The 16,662-nt window shown below is 38.4% G+C and overlaps 1 long non-coding RNA gene across 3 annotated transcripts; it reads right to left on the reverse strand.

Moving 5' to 3' along the window:
- Positions 1-2,305: 2,305 nt before the first annotated feature.
- On the reverse strand, positions 2,306-5,094 carry LOC116780867. 3 transcript variants are annotated; one of them, XR_004354681.1, is made up of 4 exons: positions 4,915-5,094; positions 4,052-4,105; positions 3,654-3,755; positions 2,306-2,404 (listed from the first exon to the last, which is right to left on the reverse strand). It is a non-coding gene; the product is annotated as an uncharacterized LOC116780867 (long non-coding RNA). The 3 variants fall into 3 exon arrangements; XR_004354679.1 differs by having other exon boundaries at positions 4,910-5,094; XR_004354680.1 differs by lacking the exon at positions 3,654-3,755 and having other exon boundaries at positions 4,910-5,094.
- Between the last annotated feature and the right edge of the window lie 11,568 nt (positions 5,095-16,662).

A 16,662-nucleotide genomic window follows, 5' to 3' on the forward strand; every position in this document is an offset into this window, starting at 1 on the left:
TTTCAAAGTTATCATGAAGTTTGATGAAGCCTGGTTTTTCTGGAGATGGCTGAACACCTGCCTGCCCATAGGAAGTTTTGCTTTGTTTGTGTGAGTGCTTTTGCTTTACCTATTAAACTGTCTTCATCTCAACCTATGATTTTTTTTCTCTCACTTTTCCAATCCTGTGTTCCATCCCACTGTGCTGGGAGGGCAGTGAGCAAGCTGGTGCTAGGCTTAGGCAATGGCTGAGGTTAAACTATAGCACCTTAGAATCATATTTTTTGACATATGAAAAGAAGTACTCTAACTTTCAACAGCACAGCCAGTGAACATATAGTTCATCAGCCCCTAACCCTCTGTTCCTTAATACTCCCCTGTTGACTCGGAAGAACCATAGTTAACAGCTCCTTTAAGAAGCTTCTGCATCTACATCATCCGCAGGACCCTAAAAATATATAAACTAAAAAGAAAAGAACATAAACTGAAAAGAAAAAGGTTATATGTATGATAGGACACAGTGATGGCAAAATATTATTTTGTTTCCTACAGGTCTCAAAGGAAAGGCTTATAATATAAGCCTGTAAAAATTGTCCTCACTACTTCTCAGTAACATGAAAGAGAGTTCTGGCTTCTTTCCTGATCATTCTGCTACACTCTGCAGAGAGAAAAATGACTTGAAGCTTTATGATGCAGACCACAAATATTACTATACCACAAAAAAGGAACAATAAATGCTACTTGACCAACCTATAATTAGGTCTGAATCTGAACTACTGATAATTAATTTCCCTAGCAGCAATTAGAACATGATGCAGCATTTTCACAACTGAATTTGACAGGTAAACCTACCTCTCCCAGCCTGAAGCAATATGGCTTAATCTTCACATGTGCTTTGTCTTGGGGAAGGGGAGCAGTTTCAAAGCAACTCCCCCCACACATCCTGTTTTTAAATGCCAGGCCAAACCACAGAGGAGCCTGGGTGTATACAAAACACCTTCCTCTTGGAGGAAACAAAACCAGAATTGCCACTCAATGTGCACAACTAAAGTGTTCCAATCCTTTGTTAGATGTTTGAAGGTTTACAGCGCTTCAACCTCTTCCTAAGCTGTGCCAGTCACTGTATGCTGCATTTCCCCTAGGAAATCACTTAAATATAGGCTTGCTGTGGAGACACCTGTACCATGTGCTTGGCACAGACCTGTCTGGCCAGGTTTTACCTTTGAGGCAAACATGGATTGATTTAAAAATGTCCGCAAGGAAAAATTCAGTGTGGGTGCTCTGGCTGAAAAAGCCCTTGTGGGAAGGCACTCACATCAGATGCAGACTTCAGCTTTGATGTCATAGGAACATCCTCCAAACATCCTCCAGGTAGGCTGGCTCTACCTGCTGATGACCTAGTCTTATGCAAGGCACACTACGGGGAAGGTGAAGGATAAGTAATTGCCTTGTTCTTCTTCACTACAACCCTAACAACCAGTGTCACAAAATCTGAATTTAACACTCAGGATATTATCACACCTTTTTTTTCCCTATCTGATAGTGAGGACTTTACCACATGATTAGAAGCCATCTCAAGTAACAGCTGTGTTGAAAGAAAATCAGATAGGTTCCTCTCTTATATCGTCAACTGTGGTACCTCACTTCTGTAGTGTACATAAGGCCCTGAGTATTTTCTGTCATTTGATTCTGAGATCAACAAAAACTACTGAGGCAGACCTACAAGTAAGATGTCTTTAGTTTTTGCTTTCTTTTGAGGCTGGTATTTAAAAGTATTCCAACCTCATTCAGGCTTTGCCTCTCAGTGGTACCATGCCAAGAACTCCAGCTGAGGATCTTAAAAATTAAAGCACTTACCGTTATTGTTCTTATGAGGTAAATGAAACATTTAATGTGCGATATAATTTAACACTCATTCTTTATTTAATACTTCCATGTTACAGCTTTTAGTACTAGTTTCGCATCATGTCTTGTTCAGTACACAAAAATAAAATCCTTTACTCAGTGCCTTGTCTAAAATTTTTTCATTACCTTTCTGCTTTTCTTTTTTATAGCTATACACCTGAGTCACAGTGTCCCACCAAAACACCTTTAAAACTTCTGAGCCAGAATTATGACTTTAATTGGCTTCACAAACAAGCCCGTTTTAATTACAAATTAAGTTATGAACTTAAGTGCAATATCTTTAAATGTCAGGCTGTTCAAAACCAGCTACATTGTCCAGCATCAGTTTATCTGCAACAGAATATAAATCTCGAAACCAAGACAATATTTAAAATTCTTGACTTCAGACAAGTCAAAGAACAATTAAATAGCAGACCTCAAAACAAAAACTTGAATTCAAAATTCTTTTCACTTCAGCAGGAGTTTTTTGAGTGTAGTGGTTGCAGTACAGGGACATCAGTATTCAGTGTACTCTCCATGTCTGAAATAAAACAAAGCCTTTTATGAGTCGCATTCAGGTCCGGAATGTCTGATATGTCTCATATGCAAAAAGAAACACACAACTCAGCAAGACAGGTACACAGATAGAAAACAAAACATAACTGTACACATTCCTGCATTGCCAAATTAATGGCTGCTGCATAAAAACATATTTAATATTTGCACACTAAAAGAGCTGAACCACTCTTTCCCTAAATAATTGAGTTATCCAAGTGTAAATAATTAATAAGATAGAAGTGTGCATTTGCCACAGAATGTGATTAATTTCTAAACAGATAAATGCTGAGGTGGCTCCCCAATGCCTCACACACTTGTCCCAGATGCTGGTGTACACAGGGAGAAGCACAAATTCCCAAATCACAACAGTAACAAGTATGCTTCATTCTGTGCAGAAACACACCTTACAAAAGAGAGGCTCATCTCTTATGGTGGAGTAGGTCAAGGGATGTTCATAAAAACTTTTGAAGGCTAAAATATATTAAGTGTAATGCAACAAGAGTTCCAAATTGGATAAAGACACAGAGCCTGACTCACACCTCAGAAAACTTCTAAACACTTTAATGCTTCTAAGTTAGTGGAGCTATTCCCTAATTACACTGGATGGGATCAGCACCAATCACAGTGTAATACAAAAATGTACTTATGCCATGTTTTTTCAACTTGGCACACATGCATTGTCACTCAGAAAACCTTAAACATGATTGATACATGCAGGTACCCCCGCCTTGTACTCACAGACCAGCCTGTGGTACAGTGTCAGCATCAGGGACACATGTAGAGCACATAAGTCTCAGATCACCTCTGCTTTGCCTTCTGCTCTTCCAAGCTGTCCCTGCTCTCTCCAGACTACAGTTTACAAGTTTTCTAAACTTACAAACATACTACGTATGATCTTACAGCTTAATTTACAGAAGTGTTACACAGTCTGTATTTTCACTCTATCTGGGTTGTCTCAACCCTTCTGTCCTCCAAATACTCTGATGAATTAGAAAGAAACCATAAAATATTTGCATGACTGTATTTTACTTTTGCACTAAATCTCTCCCTGATTCAGTACTTGTGAGAAAGAACAAGTGTCATGCTGTAAAGAGATAAAGAAAATTAAATGCAAAATTATGAAATGGGATTCTAATTAGAAAAGGAGAAGATTAGGAAGTTCAGTGATTAAATCAGAAATTTTCCTGCTGCTCCGTCATAGAGTTTTACAGAGTAATTCCAAGTACACAAACCATTTGCTGAGTAGTTGATCTCTTCCTGTAGACTTTAAATTTTCTAGAGTTGTCTTTCTTTGAGGTTTGAACTAAAGAAGAACCAAGTACTCCAGCCTACAACTGAAAGCAATATTTAATTGTAGTTTTTATACAGTAACTGCTACATAATGTTAAGTACTCTGAAAACCATACTGCATGTCTCGGTTATTGAAGTTTCAACTGCCTTTGTGCCTCAGTCTTATAAAATGGGAATGACAATATCCCCTGAACTTTCAGGAATTTTGAGATTTACTAGTGTTTTAGGGGGAACCCACATACTCAAAAGAAGATCTGCATCAACTGTCTTCAAAATAGCATTTGAATATTATTCAATAATTAATTAAAGTATACACCCTGAAAAAAAAAAAAGAAATTACCTAATAGTTGCTCATGAGGCATGCAACATCCATTTTTGTTCACCTGCCAAAGGGCTGAGGAATGAAAGGAAAACAAACAGAAGGTTAGACTATGGTTAGATATTTCCTCTTAACACAAGACTATGGGATAAATAGAAACATGATGAAACCTGTAAGAGCAACTTTGATCCAGCTAAGTTTTGAGGACCTGACTTTACAATATCAAAAAATGTTATTTTTGTGCACTAAGAAACAAAGATTTGAACCAACTAAGAAACAACTAATAAGACAATTCAGTCTAGTCAGTAGAATGCTGTTACTCTGAGATTTATTTCATATGCAGGAGATGCCAGCCCAGTCCTCTAGATTCATATAAGAATTAGTATTTTCAATAATAATAACTTTTGATAACAAAGTTAGACTGTTACATCTAAGTTCATGTTTATCATGCCCAGCCTTCATATCAGATCTTACATACCTCTCCAGTTCACATTTCTTATTGCAACAAATCTAACAAATGCAGGTTGCACTCACCTTGAGGAAAGATAGGGCCAAATGCCAACACTATTGTACTGATAAGGAAAGATAAAAAGTAAATTTCATTTCCCGTCAACATGTTTTTCTCTGGGCCCTTTGATCTTATCTTGTGCTGAATACTGATAACATCCTGCATTCTGTTATGTAATTGTACCTGTGTTGTCCTCATTGACTGAGCTTTGTGCAGACTGAACCCCTCTTTATCTGCCTCAGTTCTGCACTGAACCTGTTGGTTCAGCTGAGGGAGCTGACACAGTAACTTGTTTTTCTTTGAATAGACAACTGGTGCTTTGAAACTGTTCAAAAAAAGTGAAGACCACATCAGAAATAAAGACAAGAAACCTCACAAAAGACTTCCAGTTTTGGATGGCTGAGGAACAAGTTTTCAGCCCATCAATATTCTTGCTTCTATGGAGAACATTTATTCTCTCTGTCAGTGAAAAAAAATCAAAAAATAAGAGAGCAGTTGCTAAGGTAGACTATTTGACATTACATGAAGTTGCTTTAGAGTTCATTGCTTTGGCTAACATGTGACAAACAGACTTTCTCTACTGTAGATTTCAAATATAAATAGTTCCTTACTAAGCCCATCTGAGTTTCAAAGATACCAAGGTATTACCAGCATCTTGTAAGAATGTTACTTGATCCAAGCTTCTCGAGCCCTTAAAATATGCAATAACGTAATATAATACAATAAATTCCAGATAAGTACTTCCAGTCTTAAGCATATTATTTTCTCTTCCTCCAAGTAGTAACTGTAACTTCAACCTCCAGCAGGCCCTCCGTGGGGATGGGTGACACACACTAAGGCAGGAAGCACTCTGACACAAATGTGAGGAAAAAGAACGTACAAGCATCTTCAAATACACCAGAGGTGCAAATGACCTACTGTTTACATATCACTTACTTTTCAGTGCTCTCTCATCCTGCCATCCTGAGCAAATTCAGAGCAAACTTCCTGCCAATTCACAGCGCCACACTTAAGTGAGCACTGGCACCCAAAGAGGTTTAGAAAGAAGATATTCAGTAACACAGTCTTGGCAGCAAAATTGGAGTTTTAATGCAGATTAGACTGAATTGAGTCTTGTAGGCCAGCAGCTTGTGCTCCCAGTCACACCACACAGTGCCCCATGCCACAGAGAAGCACATTACCAAAAAATACACATTATCACTTAACTACTCCCAGCCCGAACAGTGCAAAGGAAGGCATTTTCTACACACTCCTTCTCCTCTGTCTGCCATCACAATTCTAAAATATGTCTATTTCCAAACAAATCTTCCTGTCACACAGTTTGGTGACTTGGGAGAAAGATGTATCACTCCAGCATCAATAGAAAGAGGATTTCTCTCAGGACTGCAGAACTTACATTCTCTTCACATGGTGTCCAGGTTCCAGAGAGTGTTTACTTTCTTTTTTGTAACGACTGGTATCTTTACTACCTTGTATTTCAACAGCTGTGCATGGAGAAATTAAAAAGGACTCCCACATACTATTCTGAAACATGTAATTTGATTATAAACCTAATAAAAAGCTGTCAACATCAGCTTTTTATTGTCGGCTAACAGATGTAATCCTGCTCTTTTCTCTAAGTATGTGAACAACTATGGAATTCATTGATTTAGGACAATGAGATATAAAACCCACCATGGATCAATTCTTCCACCTTCTGCTTTCCTTCTCAACCTCATAAGCACAAGTCAGAGCATCTCCAATTAAAAAGCTTCCAAGCTGCAATGAGCCTCTTTCATATACTCCTTCAGCTATCTCTGTCAGGACATCTTATCTGAATATTGAACCTGATTCCTAACTCAATTTCCAGTTTTGGGATCCTTAAACCCTTCTCAACAATGCTGAAAAAACCTGTCGTCATAGCCTTGGAGATTTCTAAACCTCACCTGACTCAGACCCTGAGGAACATGACCCAGTTTTGAGATGAGTCTCACTTTAAGAAGTAGGCTGGACTACATAACCTTCCAAGATCTCTTCCACCCTAAATTAATCCTATGATTTTATGTCTATCTTTAGCATCTTCCCATCTTCCCTTTGTTACAGATGGCAAATGTTCCATTTAATTCAAGATCACCAGCTTGGAAGGAAACATTCACTTTTTTAATTCCAAACACAAATTTGAAATATCTGCTGCATCTAAATGCCCCTAAAAAAACTCAAACCCAAACTTTTGGAATTTTGCCATCTGCCTCTAACAATTACATACATCCAACTTGCAATTTGGCTGTAATAGTTCTAAGGAAGTAAAACAACCCTATCATTTTCAGAAAATCTGAAGAATTTTCTGACTATATGAGATGTCATGCATGTTGAAATCAAGTCTTAATGAAAGTAGTTCTTTGTATATATTACAAATATATGTGTAAGGACTAACTTATTACTCTCAAATGAATAGGATAAGAGCTTTCCATACATATTTCATTCTTTATAGCATGTAATAGCACCTTTGATACAGGCAGCAACACCTTCTTTTTTTGTTTGTTTTGTTTTGGTTTTTTATTCATGCTAATTCAACATAGTTTAACTAATGCTAAGTGTCACATCAATAAGAGCCAACCAACAACCTTTTAGTAAAGTTAACCATAATGTCTTTTCTTTAAAAACAGCATCACTATCTTTCCAAAGTTTTTCATTATACAGTTCTCCTATATTTTTTATATAAATACATCTAGAAAATCTTTTAAACTACTATGATATGATACCATAACTGCCAGTTATCCCCACTGAATTTCAGGGTTGGTTCAAAGGCCACTTTAGTCATATATGGACTGAATTCCTTACTATTATGGTAGGATTATCAGATCAAACAAACCATCCTTTGTATGTCACAGAGGTCCCCATATTCCTATAAAACAAGATTTCTTGCTGCAAAAAAGATGTAAACCACAATTTTCCCACAGTTGTTTCTAGAACTTCCCTTTTCTTTCTTTCTTGAGCTTTCCACAATTTGGAAACAATTTGTCCAAGTCAAATTTTCAAGTTCATCTGGTTGTCCCTCCCTTCTAGTCATCCCATGCAATCTTTCAGCACCTCTGGAATACTATTCAATGAGATCTCACAAAGCTGCATTTAAGGCAATCCTTCGTGTTAAGATCAGAAGGTTAGCTCTTCTTTTGAGGACACTTTTTTTTTCATTTCTGGAATGCAGTTGTCTTCTCTGGTTTCTTTCTTTGTTTTAGAAAATATCCTGTCCTCTCTTTTTAGTATGGGGGTCTTCAGAAGAACTGTTCTGACCAATTCCAGAAACCCTTTTTGTTTGTTTGAGATCTGTTGTGTTTAATATGTTAATAGCTCTTAAATAATTATTGAGCTGACAATTTACATTCCTACCATCCTGTTGATTGCAGTGATGCAACTACCTCATTTTAGAAAAAACACTCAGATGAGCTGAGCAAAGGAGACAGAGAAACTCAGGATAAAACTTCAGAAAGAGAAATGTTTCACAAAATAGACAAAAGTTAACTGGAGTAAAAAAAATTGTCCTTTCTTCACTAGAAGAATGTGTCTGTAATACTAAAATCAACTAGACTCTTCTACGCTCTATCATTTCAAATTAAACTTGAATAGTGTACCACTTTTACTGCAACAGCTTTAGAACATATTTCAGATTATTGAATCACATTCTAAAGATCAAGTAGGTCTGCTTCAAATAATATAACAAGAGCTTAAATATGATGATGAAATGAAGCAATTTTAAAAATCTGAAGGCAGACTCAAAGATTAAAATCCAGCAATCAGCCTCCAAATTGACATAGCTTAAAAGGATTAAAAAATATTGCAGCAAGTATTACAATCTTTCTAAAACTGTAGTCAAAGGAAAGTGAAGTACCTACTGTGTTACTTTTAAAGGCAGAAGAATCTGAGAGATCCTTTTATTTACTTTTTTAAAGTAGAATAGTAAAATATACTCTTTTCTACTTCAGAAGTAAAATCATAATCAATTTATGTTAAATTCTGTACATTCTGTTACACAAAGAATCAAATGCCCTGATTGAGAGGTCTCTCAGTCATTAGCTGAGATGCAAAGGTGGTGAATTTGATTTGACAGGTTGATGTATGTAGATAATGTTATGCATATAATTATTTGAGGCAATGGTAAAAGAATAATCCTAGTAGTGATAGTAGGGTGATGATTGTGAATGCTGTGGTTATTTCTTGATTAGTGAGCTCTTGGATAAAGAGTCATTTAGAAAGGAAAACTAATAGTGGGGGAATTCCTGTTATGAAGAAAAATGGTTGCATACAATGTAGGGGCTTTTGCTCGTGTGGTTATTTTTGGTGATCGTTTTAGAGCCTTGGTTGTGTTGAGTGGTGGTTATTAAGGGAGGATAGTTAGTAGTGTGAGGCTGGTTTTGTAGACAATGATAATGGCTGTTCAGCCTAACTGGTAAGATGGATGAGAAGGCTAGGACTTTTCAAATTTGTGTTTATTTTAGTCCTATTCATCCCTCTAGGGCTGCTGAGGTGAAGGCTATAGCACTGGCAGTGTTGGGTTAAGTGAGTGAGACATTAGGAAGAGAATGGTCACTGGGGGAAATTTCGTTATTGTTGATAGTGGTAGACCAGTGGTTAGGGTTGAACCTTAAAGCATTTCTGGGAATCATAAGTGGAATGGCACTAGTCTCAGTTTTATTGTGATTGTTATTGTCAGCTGGAGATATGACGTGGGAAGGGTTAGGTGGGTAGTGTGTCATTGTCCAGAAGATCATGCCTTAGTCATGCTTGAGAAGAGAACTAATACCCTATCAAATGACCTATTGAAAACTAAGCAGTGTCATCCGCCCTAATACCTGTACTCATACCACTATTGTCTTCCTGTGAAGACAATAAAAGCCTACTTGCCTCCACATGAACCTGTAGTTCTGATTACTTACATAATCTAAACCTCCTCCAAAGTTAAAAACTGTCCTTCCAGTGATTACACTCCCCACAGCCTTCCTATCCCCTCCACCAGATTCCTATGAACTAAGATTATCACACATGGGCTCCTAATCACCACCCTTGGCCAACAATGACTACTCCTAACATACTATCTTCCCCAAAAAACTAGCCCAGTGAACTGGCATTGACTAAATCTCCTCCCCAACGTTAATATTGTCCTGCTGACTACTCTCTCTCATAATCAAAGCTTGGGCCAGAGCTGGCATCCTCCCACTATGAAAAGGAAAGAGGAGACCAGGTCAGGAAACCTGGGAACAGACTCTTAATTAAACACTAGCAGCTTCTGCTGCCAGCAATGGAACAGAAAGACGAATTGGGGTGTCTTGAGTAATGCAGGTATTCATCAACATATCCCTTGACATCCAAAGTTCAAAACCAGAAGCAGACATCAACTGTTGGGGCAGCACAGGCTGCTCTTCCTCTCTTCTTCTAGCACAGATCAAGCAGATATCAGCACCATGCCTGGCCCAAGTAACCAACAGCCATAGGCAACTGCCTATCTTAACTGTAGCTAGAACCAGTTCCAGTGTCCCAGTAGAACAGCTTTCTCTCCACTTTCAAAATAAAATAAAAGGAAATATATTCAAAGTGTGAAAAACCAGACATAGCAACTTAAGTTCACATATAAGAACCAAAGTAGAAGACGAGCTAGGAAAAACTGGTTCAAGTGACCTTCATATATCATACTTCAGGGTTTTTTTCTACTCTTTACTACAGACTATGTGAGACTGTTTAGCACATTAATGGGTTGCTGCTTCATAAACAAGGAAGCAAATTAATTTTAATAGGCTAATCAATTAACCTTGAAGAACATTTCATGCTTCCAAGTCTAGACAAATTATTGTCCACTCTTGATTTTGATGAAAATATATATACAATGTCATTCTTCTGACAGAAATCTTACCCCCAAATCAAGAACTCACTTTTGCTGTTGAACTTAAGTGTATTTGAAAGCAGAAGTTTAATATATAAAAATCCAAGAAATTATATACTTATGAAGCCTTCTACATATAAGAAAGTTAGTTTGAATGAAGTTCTAGTCCTGAAAGACAGAAAATTTTTACGTCTGACACCAGTTGGCACTTCCTAGTTTTTAAGGTGTTATTGTATTCACAGCTGAATTCTGGCCTCTCTTTTGAAAACTTCCTTTAGAGAAATCTGAGCTTTTCACTCTGTGGGGAACTGAATTATAAACAGGTATTTTTGTTTTGATCTGCATTTCCCGATTACCAGAAATGGGGCTGTATGGTGACATTTGGATAGGATTGCATTCAAATTTCCAAATTTTTTTTTATTAATATAGTTGAGAGAAGTCCAGATTAAATCTCCATAGCTGTGGCATGGCAACAAAAGACAGACTGTTGTACAGATCTTACTCTTTACCAGAAGCATAACTCTATATGTCTAAACTGTCTTATTCCTAAATTTACCTTCCAAATTCTAGAAGTTAAAATTTTCAGACCTTTTTGTCCTCTTCTGACCTGTTAAATATTGCTGTTTGTCATCCTGAGATCATCAATATTGCAGACACCATGACTGTTTCATGACAACAGCTTTTAGTGCTTATTGCATTATTCTCACAGTAATAAAGTTTGCAAAAATAATTAATTCCTTTTATTTAGGTTGTCTTCTATTATACATAGGCCCCAGCTTTTGAAGACTGTTTAGGGCAAGAATTATACTCAAATGCATCACATCTGTGTTCTGAACTTAGAATGCAAGACCATTTAAAGTAAATATTCCAGAAGCATTTTACGTACGAGTACATGTCTATAAAAGCTTGACAAAAGAAAGTAGGGAACAAATTCTCTCTCCTACAACTGCTTACGCATTCTTTATTCAGTTCTTTATCTGACTTCATGAGTCTCTTATTCCATCACACTGCAGAAACAAATGCAGGCCTTCTGGTGCTGTCTTAATATGTTGTTGTCACTCTCTTTTTAGGAAGTCTATTATCCAAAACCAAATGAAAGTAAGATTTTAAAATAAAGTACATAGCTGCTTCTTGGCTTTCTTCCAAGTGGATTCTCCAATAAGTCTTCAATCTATGCTTGCTTTTAAACTCCATTGACATAAATAGTTTTATAGTAAATATTTTGTAGTTAAACACATCCCCTCATTCTTTATCTGAAGTGAAGGTCCAAATCAATTATAATCAAGAATGAAGTGTAAGCTTTTAAAAAGTCCTTATGCATTTCTAAACTTCAGACAAGTTTACTGGTTCTACTTTGAACTCTTAAGTCAACCTCTGTGAAAATTTTGGACCCAATCACAATTTCTAGAGATTTCTAAATATGTAAAAATACATAAATACAAAGTTAACTCACTGCCATCCCAGGCTAGAAAGAAAAGACAAACATCCTTAATCTTTCTTTTCCTAAGGAACAGTTTGAAAATCAAATTTTTGGGAAATTTATGTGAAAACATAATGAACTCTATCCTGATTCCTAGGATGAGGCCTCTCTCCTTATTGACTCCAGTGGGAGCCTTGGGAAACCAAGCTCTTCTGGATTTCCAGAGTTCAGAGCAGAGATTTCAGCATGTGAAGGAATATGGAGAAAACTAGCAAATTCTCTAGGAAAGAGAACTTGTTACATGGTAGGAAGCCAGCGCTAGTGCACAAGAGCCCACCCGCATATCTGAACCTGCTGTTCCTGATGTCCTCCAGGAATCAACAGACCAATGTACAATACAGGTTTGGTAAGGCTGGAGATAGGCTGAGAATACCGAGGCTGGGTTTTCTTTGAGCAGTGGAAATTTATAACCCAGGTTAAATAACCCAGGTTAACGTTTCACAGATCGCCTCCTTGTCTGCAGCTCAGAGAAGAGGAATATGTTACAGCCCTATCAAAATGATGTTTGCTCAAGAAAGAGCAGTGTGTTTGAACTTTGAATGTTTTCCAGTTCTCTCCCCAGTCCATAAATCAAGACAGTGACCATCACAGCTGCAGCATCTCCAGTTTCAACCTGCTTTACTGATAACATGAATACCTTTGCCGAGGGAGCCCTCTTGATGTGTCTTCAGTCATCCAGACTCCAAAATTTTCCTGAGGGAAGCACAGCCTGACACTGTTTTTATTCTAACATATCTATAAGTATTCAGACAGGTTTACAGAAGCTGCATAGCAGCAATGCCCTCTCATCAGCTTGCCATACATGTGCTGGGGTGTGATGAACAAGGATTGTGATTTTTCATTGACAAGTCAAGTTGGCAGTGCTAAGGAACCCAAAAAGGCAGTTTACCCTCCCACTACTGTTTTCACACTGCTTATTTCTTCTGACCTGAAATTCCCACTTTCTATTCACTGTGTCTTGTTTTACACAAACACAACACCTACCCACCATAAGACCACTTTCAGCATAACAAGGAGTAGAGAAAAGTCATCTGGGACTCTTTCCATCATTGCTGCATCTACCATGAGAATGCCACTGAGAACCATCACAACAAAATAGCAGCAAATAAAAATTTATAAGAAAGCCACTAAGATGAAAAATCAGTTTTTCAATGTACCAATAAAAATTAATCGTAATTAAGATAATAATAATAATAATAATAATAATAATAATGTCATATGGACAGAAATTATGTTGCCTTATCAAGGAAATCTTTACAGTCCCTTGTCATGTGGGCAAAGAAAATGTTTCTAGAAGTTGTCACCAATGTCACCTTTCAAGCACATCAAAACTCAAACACTGACTTCGTTCACTGAGGTATGATTTAAATACCATACCTTGAAATCAAGCTTTACATTCCACACTGTCTATACAGTTTTTGAAATAAAACCAGCCATAAACAAACATTTTCAAAAAGCCACAGTCACAGTGAAATTTGAAAAAGTAAGAACAGATTGCCCTTGGAAGGGAGTGAGAAGCCATTAGCAGCACTACAACTTTTTTTTTCTTCCTTTTTTTTTTGGTTTCTTTTTTCTTTTTTAATAAAAAATACATGGCCCAGTATGTTTGCCATATGGCCAAGGAGTAATTCTAAGACAAAATTTTCATGCTAGGATTTTGTCACCACCAAACTACTTTAAATTAATTGTGCTACCATAACTTTCCACAAAGGAGTTCCTGCCATCTAATCAGGGGCATTCAAGCTTTATTCAAGCAACATGTAACAGTAATGCTGCAGCTTGGGGGGCTAAAAGTAAATTGAGAATGTACACTTCATCCAGTCATCTCTACAACAGAATTTCTGCATCTGCAAGTCCTGTAGGGTAAATAAATGCCACACATACAACCCTGTCCCAAAGGACAAGCAGATTTTTGGAAGATCAGAATTTGTCTATGGTATCAGCATTTTACACAGTATTTTACACAGAAACAAGGGAAAATTATCTAACTGAAAACATGCAGTTTGGAAAGCTGTCAGCGTACGGAAAATTTACAGAAGTGAACCAAGTAGTGCTATCAACTCCTAGCACAGGAGTGTGCCCAGTGCAAGTTCCACGCCACCCCAATACACCTGCAGACTTGCAGCATCTCAGCTACTCTACAACAATGCAGGAAGCAAAGGTGGAGGGGGAGGAGGTGTCTGCCTAAGGGGCTTGAGCTTTGGAGAGACACCTCCAGGATAACAGCTACAATAACAGCAGGAGAGGATAGGGAGTAGGAAAAAGTAGAACCTGGTGCTGAAAGGACCTCTCCTGGTCCCAGCAGATGAGCAGAGAAAGGCACTAAGGAAAAGAATGGTGACCACTTGCACCTCAGCCCTAACCAGCACACTCTTGCTCTTCCTGGCCACAAAAGGGTGCAAAGAGCTCCTCCTCTGGAGCCACCACAGCATCTGTCAGGATGCATGCTGACATGGTCCTGATGCACATACAAGCCATATGTGCCATAGCTATTTTCAAAGCCCAGTGCTAAGAGTCCATGACTGCTCATGCCACATTTTTCAATGGCTGTATATGTGGGTTTGGTAGTTCTCACCATCCAAAGCAAGACTGCCTTCCCAATCTGTCTTGCTCAAGTAATATGAAACAGAAGGTGGTTTTTTTCTCTGCGTATTTTTACATGGAAAATAAACCCTTATTTTTTAAAAAGTGTGATCTTTCATTTTTTCAGAATCCAGATGAAAGCAACTAACACTACTAAATGGCTGAAGAGAAGACTTAAGCAAGAGAGATTATAAGTGATTTTGGACTAAGCTCCAGACCTCACAGGGTTCTCTAAAGCAGCAGTCTTACTTCCAAAATATTAGCTATACTGGAAAAAAGAAACCTCATGTTACAAGTCTTAAATTCATTATGCACAAGTGAGCACACCCTTTGAGTGTTTGACTGCAACCTGAAAAGGATTGAAAAGCCTTGATCTAATCTGTCTGATAAGGGCGTACTCAAAGCCAGTGGTGCAGATTGCAGGCTAAGGAGTATGTTAGGCACCAGATCAGTTATTATTCATTCAGAACCACCTTGTGGGGAGAGAGTGTGTGTGTGTGTGTGTGTGTGTGTGTGTGTGTGTGTGTGTGTGGAGGGGGAAGCAGTGAGTTGAACCCCGTGGAGGTGAGGTGGTGCCATGTCCCTCATGGCAGCCCCTGGAGCCACATGGGGAAGCCCCAGAGTAGTTGTCTGTCACAAACAGCCCAGGAAAACTATAACACACCACAGCTCCTGGAGCCCCTCACCCAGCCTCCGATTGGCAGGGACAGTGAGGACACTGCCTCTCACCCGGGCCTGGAACCCCCAGAGTGGCTGGTGGGTCAGAGGCCCCACCTGGAGGGGTTGGCCACAGGGACCAGAGCAGATAAAACCATAGGCATGTGTTTGCCCCATGTCATGGCCCTGCCGCTGGATTTGTGAGAGCTGGTCTTCTACAAGGCTTCAGTGGAGCTCCCTCTTTCTTCTTCTTTCTTCTTGCTCCCTCTGCTTCTCTTCCTTTGCTCCTTTCTTGATGCTTAGGGTGGCTTGGAGCTGGAGGTATTGGATCTTGATTTATGGATTGTGGGATTGGTTGGATTTTGCCTTAAGTGTTGTGAATTTATTGGATCTTGATTTAAGTGTTGATTTATTGGATTTTGACTTAAATATTGTGGATTAATAGTATATGTTGCGTCAGTGATATGGTGGAATATTTTTGTCTAGTTTGTGTGGTGTCCTTTTGAACTTTGGCCTAATTCCCTTATTTGCTCCCCTAAATTACTAAGGAAATTTCTTGGGAACAAGCCTGTGGCTTATTCTTCTGGTGCTACCTCGAGGTATATATATATATATATATATATATATATATAAAAGTAAAATTCCTAGCCAAGTCCATGAGCTGACAGGTCCCAGGGCTTGGAATCTTACAGAGTGTCAACTCAGGAGCACCTGGAGCCTGACACATCCAGGCCATGGAGCCAGGACCTCATGCCTGTTCAGGTATGCCCTTCCTTCCTACCGGCTGTCAACACCGAGCAAATACAAAGGGACCTGATACACCTCAAGTGAGAACACTGCTGAACAGCATTCAAGCCTTACTTTATTCAGTTGTCAAAATTACTTACCCCTCCATCACTGTCTTGTCTCAGCAGGCAGGGCTAGATGTGACGTGCCTTGACTTTAGATAGGCTTTAACATAGCTTTACATGGTTTTCTCAGAACCAAAGTGAGAAGGGAAATGTCGTCAAGATAAAATTACCAAAAAGAGTGATGAGAAGTGAAAATGAATAGATGATAACAGTGCACAGCAAAGTGGAAGGTAGTACATATATGGGGGAACAATCACATGCAGAATCAGGAAAGATATCTGGAATGTATGAAAAACTGAAGATGAGTGAACAGTTGGTTAGAGTACGGTGGTAATAACACCAAGGATGTGGGTTACAGATTCAATCTCCATATAGACCACTTAAGAGTTGGACTCAGTGATCCTTGTGGATCCCTTCCAACTCAGAATATTCTGTAAAATCTGTAAACAAGAAAGTATATGATAAAAAAGGGCAAATTTCATTTCACAATATTGTATGTAAAACACAGCAGCTGATATTCTGCTTAACTTAGTGCTGGCACAGCTTTAGCTGGAGTATTTCATCTTGTTTCCAAATCACACTTAGAGAAATACATTATTTAGAGACAGTTCAGAGGAGAGTAACAAAAGTTACGAGAAGCAGGGAAAACAGCAGCCAAGAAAAAATCTGGAAGAAATGGACTTAGTCTACAAGGAACAT

The sequence above is a fragment of the Chiroxiphia lanceolata genome, chromosome Z (genome assembly GCF_009829145.1).
Source record: "Chiroxiphia lanceolata isolate bChiLan1 chromosome Z, bChiLan1.pri, whole genome shotgun sequence".
NCBI classification, from domain to species: Eukaryota; Metazoa; Chordata; class Aves; order Passeriformes; family Pipridae; genus Chiroxiphia; species Chiroxiphia lanceolata.